This window comes from Amia ocellicauda, unplaced genomic scaffold (assembly GCF_036373705.1).
Source record: "Amia ocellicauda isolate fAmiCal2 unplaced genomic scaffold, fAmiCal2.hap1 HAP1_SCAFFOLD_90, whole genome shotgun sequence".
Classification (NCBI taxonomy): Eukaryota; Metazoa; Chordata; class Actinopteri; order Amiiformes; family Amiidae; genus Amia; species Amia ocellicauda.
The window spans coordinates 73,804-85,360 of NW_027103015.1; the positions used below are offsets into that span (position 1 = coordinate 73,804).

The 11,557-nt window shown below is 47.1% G+C and overlaps 5 non-coding genes across 5 annotated transcripts; all 5 read left to right on the plus strand.

The window, feature by feature from the left end:
* Nucleotides 1-5,533: 5,533 nt before the first annotated feature.
* On the plus strand, nt 5,534-5,648 carry trnal-caa (transfer RNA leucine (anticodon CAA)). The gene is made up of 2 exons: nt 5,534-5,571; nt 5,603-5,648. It is a non-coding gene; the product is annotated as a tRNA-Leu (tRNA).
* A 1,273-nt stretch (nt 5,649-6,921) lies between these two features.
* Nucleotides 6,922-7,036, plus strand: trnal-caa (transfer RNA leucine (anticodon CAA)). The gene is made up of 2 exons: nt 6,922-6,959; nt 6,991-7,036. It is a non-coding gene; the product is annotated as a tRNA-Leu (tRNA).
* Nucleotides 7,037-8,105: 1,069 nt separating this feature from the next.
* trnal-caa (transfer RNA leucine (anticodon CAA)) lies at nt 8,106-8,220 on the plus strand. The gene is made up of 2 exons: nt 8,106-8,143; nt 8,175-8,220. It is a non-coding gene; the product is annotated as a tRNA-Leu (tRNA).
* Nucleotides 8,221-9,591: 1,371 nt separating this feature from the next.
* Nucleotides 9,592-9,706, plus strand: trnal-caa (transfer RNA leucine (anticodon CAA)). The gene is made up of 2 exons: nt 9,592-9,629; nt 9,661-9,706. It is a non-coding gene; the product is annotated as a tRNA-Leu (tRNA).
* Nucleotides 9,707-10,775: 1,069 nt separating this feature from the next.
* trnal-caa (transfer RNA leucine (anticodon CAA)) lies at nt 10,776-10,890 on the plus strand. The gene is made up of 2 exons: nt 10,776-10,813; nt 10,845-10,890. It is a non-coding gene; the product is annotated as a tRNA-Leu (tRNA).
* The last annotated feature ends 667 nt before the right edge of the window (nt 10,891-11,557 follow it).

Here is an 11,557-nt window from a genome sequence, read left to right on the forward strand (position 1 = left end):
AAAATAACCCGATTTTGGCTATTCTAGGTAAATGTGTTTATAACTTATTTATTTTCGTGTTTATGCAGCTAAAACGCTGTAGGCATGTTTAATACATATAGTTAGGAATAGTCACGAATGGGTATATGCGCAGTGTATTTTGGAACACAGTATAATTCAAATTTGAATAACCAAAACGGTCAAATTGACCGGCTCTGCGCTTGTAGTGTTAAATGTGGGTGTCATATCGTGGGCCGCACTTCCATGTGTGACGGGCCGCAGGTCGAGAACCACTGCCCTATTCAGAACAGGTTGGTCAGATAGGACCAGAACCAGTGCAGACCCAAAGAACAGAGGACGAGCGTTAGGCAGACAAACCCCAGGGCCCCAGGGCCACAGGTTAGTGCTTTCCTGGAGGTCTTTAGCTCCCCTGTATAATGGACCATTCCAGAGAGATTCCCCTTTGCAGTCAATATCATCAGCTCAGCAGTTTGCCAATACAGATCCCTGGGGAGGTGGGGGCTCAAATCCAGGACCAGGGTTAGCCACCCCTAGCATAAAGCAAAACATTACATGTGTTTAAATGGTTGAAGTCAATACAATGGTTAATGAATTGATGTATTTATTGAGGTGGCTGTGACAGAGCAGCTATAGAGACTATTGCACTCCTTCACAGCAGCATCTCTGTTGCTTATATTAAGTTATACTAAGGTATGCTGAGCTGACGATATTGAGGTTTTTACTAAAGAAAAAACAGATAACATGCCACAGGTTAACAACCAGTCCAGTCAAACCCTAAGAGAGATCAGGATAAATGAGGAGGAGGTAGTAAAGGGACTAGCAGAATTAAAAACAAACAAATCACCTGGGCCAGATGGTATATTTCCAACAGTACGTAAAGAAATTATGGAAATGATTGTATTAATTATTTCTAAATAGCACTGGTTTCACTGTTTGTGAATGTTTTGATGTTTTTTTTATTTGTCAAATGCATTGACCGTTATTGTTCTTTTAAATGCATCAGATTGTTTTGATAGTTTTTTTTTGTTTGTTGTTTTTTACATTTCAGTTATTTTGACAATTTTTTCACCATTGCATAAATTAAATAGTCTAAAATGTGCTTTTTATTATTTTGTCTTGCTTTTCAAAGACAAAATCAATTACAAAACTACAATTAAAAAATATATATTTAAGACTGAACATTAAACACTGTGCCAACAAAGCACAATAAATAAAATAAAATAAAATAGATACATTTATATCTGGCCATCTTTGAGCCCCCCTTCTTGAATAGCCTACTGTGAAAGCCGGACACAAATAACGGGGAGAGAGAGAGGGAGAGTCTCCGGTTTCGGTTGTGTCCGGGCTTTATTGAGTTCAGGTATGTCAAAAAAGGGCGGAGATACAAAACAAAAACAAAATCAAAAGCAAAAGCAAAAGCAAAAAGTGTCCACAATCGGGGTGCTCCGGGCAGACAGGGGTAATAGACTCAGTCCACCTTCTTGTCGGTTAGCTGCTTCCGTCGGGGAGGGAGAGGGATTAAATAAACAGGGCACAGCCCACTTTATAGCGAGACACTCCTTTTCAATGGTGCTATATTTATGCTCCTGGGCGATAATTGTTTGCTTAGATAGAGGACGGGGTGTTCCTGACCCCCAACACTCTGGGACAGGACCGCGCCCACTCCAACTTCTGAGGCGTCGGTCTGTAGAATGAAAGGGAGAGAGAAGTCAAGGCATTTAAAAAAAGGGTGTTGGCAGAGGCGGTCCTTAATCGCCTGGAAAGCCACCTGGCACTGCTCCGTCCACTGGACCGTATCTGGAGCACCTTTTCGCGTCACTTCGGTCAGGGGGTAAGCCAGGGTGGCAAAGTCCGGCAGAAACTGGCGATAATACCCGGAAAACCCCCAAAACTGCCGAACTTCCTTTTTGGACTTAGGAGGCGGACAGGAGGCAATAGCGGTCACTTTGTCAACGACTGGCCGTACCTGCCCCCCTCCTAAGAGGTACCCCAGATACTTGGTCTCCCTCCTCCCAACTGTTCACTTGCCCGGGTTTTCCGTGAGCAGCGCCCAGCCGATCCAGCAACTCATCCACACGGGGCATCGGATAGGCATCAAACCTAGACACTGCATTGAGCTCCCTATAATCAACGCAGAATCTAGTGCTGCCGTCAGGCTTTGGCACCAAGACTATAGGGCTACACCATTCCGATTGTGACTTTTCAATGACTCCCAGCTCCAACATCTTCTGCACCTCTTCATTGACAGCCTACTTTTTGTAATAAGGGGTGCGATAGGGTTTGACATGCACGCAGGTGTCCAGTGCCGTGTGGATGTGGTGTTCAATGAGAGGTGTGAGCCCGGGTCGGTGAGAAAAGACATGCTGGAAGTGGCACAATAAAGAGCGAACCTGCTGTTTCTGGGCGTTTGTTAAATGGGCGTTTGTTAAATTGAGTTCAGTGCGAACCTCAGAAACAGCGGCTTCAGACTCTTTGTTGTGGGGGGAACTAGAAGCACCCAATGCTTCCTCCTCTCGCCACTTCTTCAGCATGTTCAGATGATAGATCTGCTTTTCCCACCGACGATCCGGGCGACACACCTCATAATCAACATCCCCTAAGCGGCGTGTGACCACAAAGGGTTCCTACCACTTAGCCAGCAGTTTAGATGTTGAATTTGGGAATAACACCAGTACCTTGTCCTTGGGTGAACGATCGTAACCGGGCTCTCCTGTTGTACATGCGCTGTTGTCGCTCCTGGGCCTGTAAGAGATGCGACTGTGCAAGTTTCCCCAGTGCCGATAGCCGATCTCTCAGGTGCAGGATGTGCTGTACCATAGAGGTCTGGGAGGGGGCGGTCGCCTCCCAGTCCTCCTTTATTAAGTCGAGGATGCCCCTCAGCCGCCTCCCGTACAGCAGCTCGAAGGGAGAGAAGCCGGTGGACATCTGGGGCACCTCGCGTACAGCGAACAGCAGGGGTGGCAATAACTTGTCCCAGTCCCGAGCGTCTGTGCTCACAAACTTACAGATCATGTTCTTTAGGGTTTTATTAAAGCGCTCCACTAGGGCGTCTGTCTGGGGATGATAGATTGAGGTCCTGATGGACTTTATCCCCAGCAGCCTACAGAGGTCTCGCATCACGCTTGACATGAATGGAGAGCCCTGATCTGTCAGGATTTCCTTTGGGATCCCCACCCGAGTGAAGACCTTAAACAGCTCCTCGGCGATCCTAGTCGCTGACATTGTCCATAGATGAATTGCCTCCAGGTACCGAGTGGCATAGTCTACTATGACCAGCACAAATTGATACCCCGGGGGCTTTTCTCCAACGGACCAATCAAATCCATCCCAATGCGCTCAAATGTTATCTCCATGAGAGGCAGCGGTACCAGCGGAGCCCGCGGTACTGCACTGGCATTGGTCTTCTGGCACTCCGGACAGGCAGCACACCATCTTTCTACCACCTTTTTGATGCCTGGCCAGAAGAATCGGTCCATTATCCGGCTTAAGGTCTTGTCACGACCCAGGTGACCTGCCCCAGCCAAATCAAATGAGAGCCTATGATCCTTAATATTAGATAGATAGTTTTCACTAGCGAGCACCCGGCCGGGCGATGTCCAGGCTGCCCGCAACGCCGGCACATCACCGTGGTTTTTCCAGGGGACCGCACACTGCCGGGAGAGAGAGAAAAAGAAGGAGCTAAGGAGACAGATTTGTTTTTGGGACGGGCAAGGCAAGAAGGGGAAGTGGGTTGGGGAGAAACATGTTTAGGTGTGGTGTTTGGCAACGTGCTGGTATCCAGGACAGTCGGGGTCTTGGGAACGGAAGGGAGGGTGACTGCCATCGGGCATCAGAAGGTGGCATCGTCCCAGGCAATGATGGTTCTGTGCCAGCCTGGAGGCCTCCTCCAGGTCTTCGGGTTGGACGTGAGGACGTGGGAGATGGCAGATGAACTGCTCCAAGGCCACCAGGTCGGCAACTTCCGTGGCGGAGTGCTCCTCCGGCTTGAGCCAGCGGTGGCAGGCGCCGGAAGCCAGGTTCAAACCGGAGGCTTCTGAGCTTTCAGCGCTGGCCGTCTGACGGATGGATGGAGGCGTGTGTTCAAATCCCACTTCTAAAACACTGATTTATAACATCACCAATGCTAGGAATTACAAAAGTGTTCTTTTCACACTTGTGTGTAATGCATTTTGCAGCCATATTACATAAACATGAGCAAATGCCTGGCAGATAGATTGCTTTTGCTGGCCGGTTAGCTCAGTTGGTTACAGCGTGGTGCTAATAACGCCAAGATCTTGGGGTCGATCCCCACATCAGCCAATGCCAATCCAAGGTGCTCGTTCGTCCAGTAAGAGTCATGTTTTTTGCAAGTTATAGATGAAACTCCCTGAAGGCAAGCGTAGTAGTGCACTTAAGCAGTGGTAGGATCCACAAGACTTCATCAAGCCGTGTCAAAGTCGCCCATCTACATGCACACGGGAAAATGTCCTTTCTCTGCTTTGCTTTTCTCAGAACACTTCATTTGCATTCTGTCCTCTGATTGTTTCAACTCGTGGGCTCCTGCCAAATCCTAATTACACAGACTTGGAGAGGGAATCAAAGCCAATGGCTTCAAGAATCAACGCAAGTTTCATGAATGGCACATCTAAGCCATGTTGCCAACCAAACATTTAGCTGTTGGTCACCTCGACTCGGTTTCATAAGTGTTGAAAGTCACGGAATCCAGCAATTCTGGCATATCGATCTTTACAGTTAGGAAGCCTAAGCGGTTGTGAATCACTGTCTCCATTTTTGGTGCAAATGAAAGTGACAGCAGGTGCACCGGAGAGAGGCAACAGCAAGACAACCCCAAAAAGGGAATGGTTTTGCAGGTGGTGGCCACAGACGATTGCTCTCTCCTTATCCTTCCCGACTGATTCTTCTCTCGTTTTGCCTTTTGCTAGTGTCCTTGTCACTACTGGTAATATGAGGCGCTCCCTGCAGTCCATTCAGGTTGCACAGGTAGTCCAGCTCCTCCAGTATGGCACATCCATACGTGCCGTCTGACGATTGCTCTCTCCTTATCCTTCCTGACTGATTCTTCTCTCGTTTTGCCTTTTGCTAGTGTCCTTGTCACTACTGGTAATATGAGGCGCTCCCTGCAGCCCATTCAGGTTGCACAGGTAGTCCAGCTCCTCCAGTATGGCACATCCATACGTGCCGTCTGACGATTGCTCTCTCCTTATCCTTCCTGACTGATTCTTCTCTCGTTTTGCCTTTTGCTAGTGTCCTTGTCACTACTGGTAATATGAGGCGCTCCCTGCAGCCCATTCAGGTTGCACAGGTAGTCCAGCTCCTCCAGTATGGCACATCCATACGTGGCGCTTGAAGAAAGTTTGCTGTGTCTCCCAGTACAGTCTCAAAAACATGAAGGTGGGAGAGTTACGAATTTTGCAATGTACGGTGAAGATTTTGAGGTTTCCTAAACTTCGATCACGGAGATCCGATGTGTGATTTAAGTGTCCCCGCAGTTTTCTTGAGCACTATATAATCTCCCGGTGGACATGTACATCCTGTCAGAATGGCCGAGTGGTCTAAGGCGCCAGACTCAAGGTGTTGTTCCCTCGAAGAGTGTAGAAGGGTTTTCTGGTCTCCTGATGGAGGCGTGGGTTTAAATCCCACTTCTGACAGATTGATTTATAGCATCACCAATGCTAGGAATTGCAAAAGTGTTCTTTTCACACTTGTGTGTAATGCATTTTGCAGCCATTTTACATAAACATGAGCAAATGCCTGGCAGAGAGATTGCTTTTGCTGGCTGGTTAGCTGAGTTGGTTAGAGCATGGCGTTTATAACTACAAGGTCTTGGGTTCGATCCTCACATCGACCAAGGCCAATCCAAGGTGCTCGTCTGTCTAGTACGAGTCCTATTTTTTGAAAGTTATAGACGACACTCCCTGAAGGCAAGCGTAGTAGTGCACTTAAGCAGTGGTAGGATCCACAAGACTTCATCAAGCCGTGTCAAAGTCGCCCATCTACATGCACACGGGAAAATGTCCTTTCTCTGCTTTGCTTTTCTCAGAACACTTCATTTGCATTCTGTCCTCTGATTGTTTCAACTCGTGGGCTCCTGCCAAATCCTAATTACACAGACTTGGAGAGGGAATCAAAGCCAATGGCTTCAAGAATCAACGCAAGTTTCATGAATGGCACATCTAAGCCATGTTGCCAACCAAACATTTAGCTGTTGGTCACCTCGACTCGGTTTCATAAGTGTTGAAAGTCACGGAATCCAGCAATTCTGGCATATCGATCTTTACAGTTAGGAAGCCTAAGCGGTTGTGAATCACTGTCTCCATTTTTGGTGCAAATGAAAGTGACAGCAGGTGCACCGGAGAGAGGCAACAGCAAGACAACCCCAAAAAGGGAATGGTTTTGCAGGTGGTGGCCACAGACGATTGCTCTCTCCTTATCCTTCCCGACTGATTCTTCTCTAGTTTTACCTTTTGCTAGTGTCCTTGTCACTACTGGTATTATGAGGCGCTCCCTGCAGCCCATTCAGGTTGCACAGGTAGTCCAGCTCCTCCAGTATGGCACATCCATACGTGCCGTCTGACGATTGCTCTCTCCTTATCCTTCCTGACTTATTCTAATCTCGTTTTGCCTTTTGCTAGTGTCCTTGTCACTACTGGTAATATGAGGCGCTCCCTGCAGCCCATTCAGGTTGCACAGGTAGTCCAGCTCCTCCAGTATGGCACATCCATACGTGGCGCTTGAAGAAAGTTTTCTGTGTCTCACAGTACAGTCTCAAAAGCATGAAGGTGGGAGAGTTACGAATTTTGCAATGTACGGTGAAGATTTTGAGGTTTCCTAGACTTCGATCACGGAGATCCGATGTGTGATTTAAGTGTCCCCGCAGTTTTCTTGAGCACTATATAATCTCCCGGTGGACGTGTACATCCTGTCAGAATGGCCGAGTGGTCTAAGGCGCCAGACTCAAGGTGTTGTTCCCTCGAAGAGTGTAGAAGGGTCTTCTGGTCTCCTGATGGAGGCGTGGGTTCAAATCCCACTTCTGACAGATTGATTTATAGCATCACCAATGCTAGGAATTACAAAAGTGTTCTTTTCACACTTGTGTGTAATGCATTTTGCAGCCATTTTACATAAACATGAGCAAATGCCTGGGAGAGCTTGCTATTGCTGTCTGGTTAGCTCAGTTGGTTAGAGCATGGCGTTAATAACTACAAAGTCTTGGGTTTGATACTCACATCAACCAAGGCCAATCCAAGGTGCTCCTCTGCCTAGTTCGAGTCCTATTTTTTGAAAGTTATAGACGACACTCCCTGAAGGCAAGCGTAGTAGTGCACTTAAGCAGTGGTAGGATCCACAAGACTTCATCAAGCCGTGTCAAAGTCGGCCATCTACATGCACACGGGAAAATGTCCTTTCTCTGCTTTGCTTTTCTCAGAACACTTCATTTGCATTCAGGCATATCAATCTTTACAGTTAGGAAGCCTAAGCGGTTGTGAATCACTGTCTCCATTTTTGGTGCAATTGAAAGTGACAGCAGGTGCACCGGAGAGAGGCAACAGCAAGACAACCCCAAAAAGGGAATGGTTTTGCAGGTGGTGGCCACAGACGATTGCTCTCTCCTTATCCTTCCCGACTGATTCTTCTCTAGTTTTACCTTTTGCTAGTGTCCTTGTCACTACTGGTATTATGAGGCGCTCCCTGCAGCCCATTCAGGTTGCACAGGTAGTCCAGCTCCTCCAGTATGGCACATCCATACGTGCCGTCTGACGATTGCTCTCTCCTTATCCTTCCTGACTGATTCTTCTCTCGTTTTGCCTTTTGCTAGTGTCCTTGTCACTACTGGTAATATGAGGCGCTCCCTGCAGCCCATTCAGGTTGCACAGGTAGTCCAGCTCCTCCAGTATGGCACATCCATACGTGGCGCTTGAAGAAAGTTTGCTGTGTCTCCCAGTACAGTCTCAAAAACATGAAGGTGGGAGAGTTACGAATTTTGCAATGTACGGTGAAGATTTTGAGGTTTCCTAGACTTCGATCACGGAGATCCGATGTGTAATTTAAGTGTCCCCGCAGTTTTCTTGAGCACTATATAATCTCCCGGTGGACATGTACATCCTGTCAGAATGGCCGAGTGGTCTAAGGCGCCAGACTCAAGGTGTTGTTCCCTCGAAGAGTGTAGAAGGGTTTTCTGGTCTCCTGATGGAGGTGTGGATTCAAATCCCACTTCTGACAGATTGATTTACAGCATCAGCCATGCTAGGAATTGCAACAGTGTTCTTTTCACACTTGTGTGTAATGCATTTTGCAGCCATTTTACATAAACATGAGCACATGTCTGGCAGAGAGATTGCTTTTGCTCGCTGGTTAGCTCAGTTGGTTAGAGCATGGCGTTAATAACTACAAGATCTTGCGTTCGGTCCTCACATCGACCAAGGCCAATCCAAGGTGCTTGTCTGCCTAGTACGAGTCCTACTTTTTGAAAGTTATAGACGACACTCCCTGAAGGCAAGCGTAGTAGTGCACTTAAGCAGTGGTAGGATCCACAAGACTTCATCAAGCCGTGTCAAAGTCGGCCATCTACATGCACACGGGAAAATGTCCTTTCTCTGCTTTGCTTTTCTCAGAACACTTCATTTGCATTCTGTCCTCTGATTGTTTCAACTCATGGGCTCCTGCCAATTCATTATTACACAGACTTGGAGAGGGAAGCAAAGCCAATGGCTTCAAGAATCAACGCAAGTTTCATGAATGGCACATCTAAGCCATGTTGCCAACCAAACATTTAGCTTTTCGTCACCTCGACTCGGTTTCATAAGTGTTGAAAGTCACGGAATCCTGCAATTCTGTGGCCTCATTCTCAAGGCTATCTTCTATAATACACCTCTCAAAAAAATAAGGGAACAAGTAATCATCACAGCATAACACCAAGTCAGATACACTTCAGGCATATCAATCTTTACAGTTAGGAAGCCTAAGCGGTTGTGAATCACTGTCTCCATTTTTGGTGCAAATGAAAGTGACAGCAGGTGCACCGGAGAGAGGCAACAGCAAGACAACCCCAAAAAGGGAATGGTTTTGCAGGTGGTGGCCACAGACGATTGCTCTCTCCTTATCCTTCCCGACTGATTCTTCTCTAGTTTTACCTTTTGCTAGTGTCCTTGTCACTACTGGTATTATGAGGCGCTCCCTGCAGCCCATTCAGGTTGCACAGGTAGTCCAGCTCCTCCAGTATGGCACATCCATACGTGCCGTCTGACGATTGCTCTCTCCTTATCCTTCCTGACTTATTCTAATCTCGTTTTGCCTTTTGCTAGTGTCCTTGTCACTACTGGTAATATGAGGCGCTCCCTGCAGCCCATTCAGGTTGCACAGGTAGTCCAGCTCCTCCAGTATGGCACATCCATACGTGGCGCTTGAAGAAAGTTTTCTGTGTCTCACAGTACAGTCTCAAAAGCATGAAGGTGGGAGAGTTACGAATTTTGCAATGTACGGTGAAGATTTTGAGGTTTCCTAGACTTCGATCACGGAGATCCGATGTGTGATTTAAGTGTCCCCGCAGTTTTCTTGAGCACTATATAATCTCCCGGTGGACGTGTACATCCTGTCAGAATGGCCGAGTGGTCTAAGGCGCCAGACTCAAGGTGTTGTTCCCTCGAAGAGTGTAGAAGGGTCTTCTGGTCTCCTGATGGAGGCGTGGGTTCAAATCCCACTTCTGACAGATTGATTTATAGCATCACCAATGCTAGGAATTACAAAAGTGTTCTTTTCACACTTGTGTGTAATGCATTTTGCAGCCATTTTACATAAACATGAGCAAATGCCTGGGAGAGCTTGCTATTGCTGTCTGGTTAGCTCAGTTGGTTAGAGCATGGCGTTAATAACTACAAAGTCTTGGGTTTGATACTCACATCAACCAAGGCCAATCCAAGGTGCTCCTCTGCCTAGTTCGAGTCCTATTTTTTGAAAGTTATAGACGACACTCCCTGAAGGCAAGCGTAGTAGTGCACTTAAGCAGTGGTAGGATCCACAAGACTTCATCAAGCCGTGTCAAAGTCGGCCATCTACATGCACACGGGAAAATGTCCTTTCTCTGCTTTGCTTTTCTCAGAACACTTCATTTGCATTCAGGCATATCAATCTTTACAGTTAGGAAGCCTAAGCGGTTGTGAATCACTGTCTCCATTTTTGGTGCAAATGAAAGTGACAGCAGGTGCACCGGAGAGAGGCAACAGCAAGACAACCCCAAAAAGGGAATGGTTTTGCAGGTGGTGGCCACAGACGATTGCTCTCTCCTTATCCTTCCCAACTGATTCTTCTCTAGTTTTACCTTTTGCTAGTGTCCTTGTCACTACTGGCATTATGAGGCGCTCCCTACAGCCCATTCAGGTTGCACAGGAAGTCCAGCTCCTCCAGTATGGCACATCCATACGTGCAGTCTGACGATTGCTCTCTCCTTATCCTTCCCGACTGATTCTTCTCTCGTTTTGCCTTTTGCTAGTGTCCTTGTCACTACTGGTAATATGAGGCGCTCCCTGCAGCCCATTCAGGTTGCACAGGTAGTCCAGCTCCTCCAGTATGGCACATCCATACGTGGTGCTTGAAGAAAGTTTGCTGTGTCTCCCAGTACAGTCTCAAAAGCATGAAGGTGGGAGAGTTACGAATTTTGCAATGTACGGTGAAGATTTTGAGGTTTCCTAGACTTCGATCACGGAGATCCGATGTGTGATTTAAGTGTCCCCGCAGTTTTCTTGAGCACTATATAATCTCCCGGTGGACGTGTACATCCTGTCAGAATGGCCGAGTGGTCTAAGGCGCCAGACTCAAGGTGTTGTTCCCTCGAAGAGTGTAGAAGGGTTTTCTGGTCTCCTGATGGAGGCGTGGGTTCAAATCCCAATTCTGACAGATTGGTTTATAGCATCACCAATGCTAGGAATTGCAAAAGTGTTCTTTTCACACTTGTGTGTAATGCATTTTGCAGCCATTTTACATAAACATGAGCAAATGCCTGGCAGAGAGATTGCTTTTGCTGGCTGGTTAGCTGAGTTGGTTAGAGCATGGCGTTAATAACTACAAGATCTTGGGTTCGATCCTCACATCGACCCAGGCCAATCCAAGGTGCTCGTCTGCCTAGTTCGAGTCCTATTTTTTGAAAGTTATAGACGACACTCCCTGAAGGCAAGCGTAGTAGTGCACTTAAGCAGTGGTAGGATCCTCAAGACTTCATCAAGCCGTGTCAAAGTCGGCCATCTACATGCACACGGGAAAATGTCCTTTCTCTGCTTTGCTTTTCTCAGAACACTTCATTTGCATTCTGTCCTCTGATTGTTTCAACTCGTGGGCTCCTGCCAATTCTTAATTACACAGACTTGGAGAGGGAAGCAAAGCCAATGGCTTCAAGAATCAACACAAGTTTCATGAATGGCACATCTAAGCCATGTTGCCAACCAAACATTTAGCTTTTCGTCACCTCGACTCGGTTTCATAAGTGTTGAAAGTCACGGAATCCCGCAATTCTGTGGCCTCATTCTCAAGGCTATCTTCTATAATACACCACTCAAAAAAATAAGGG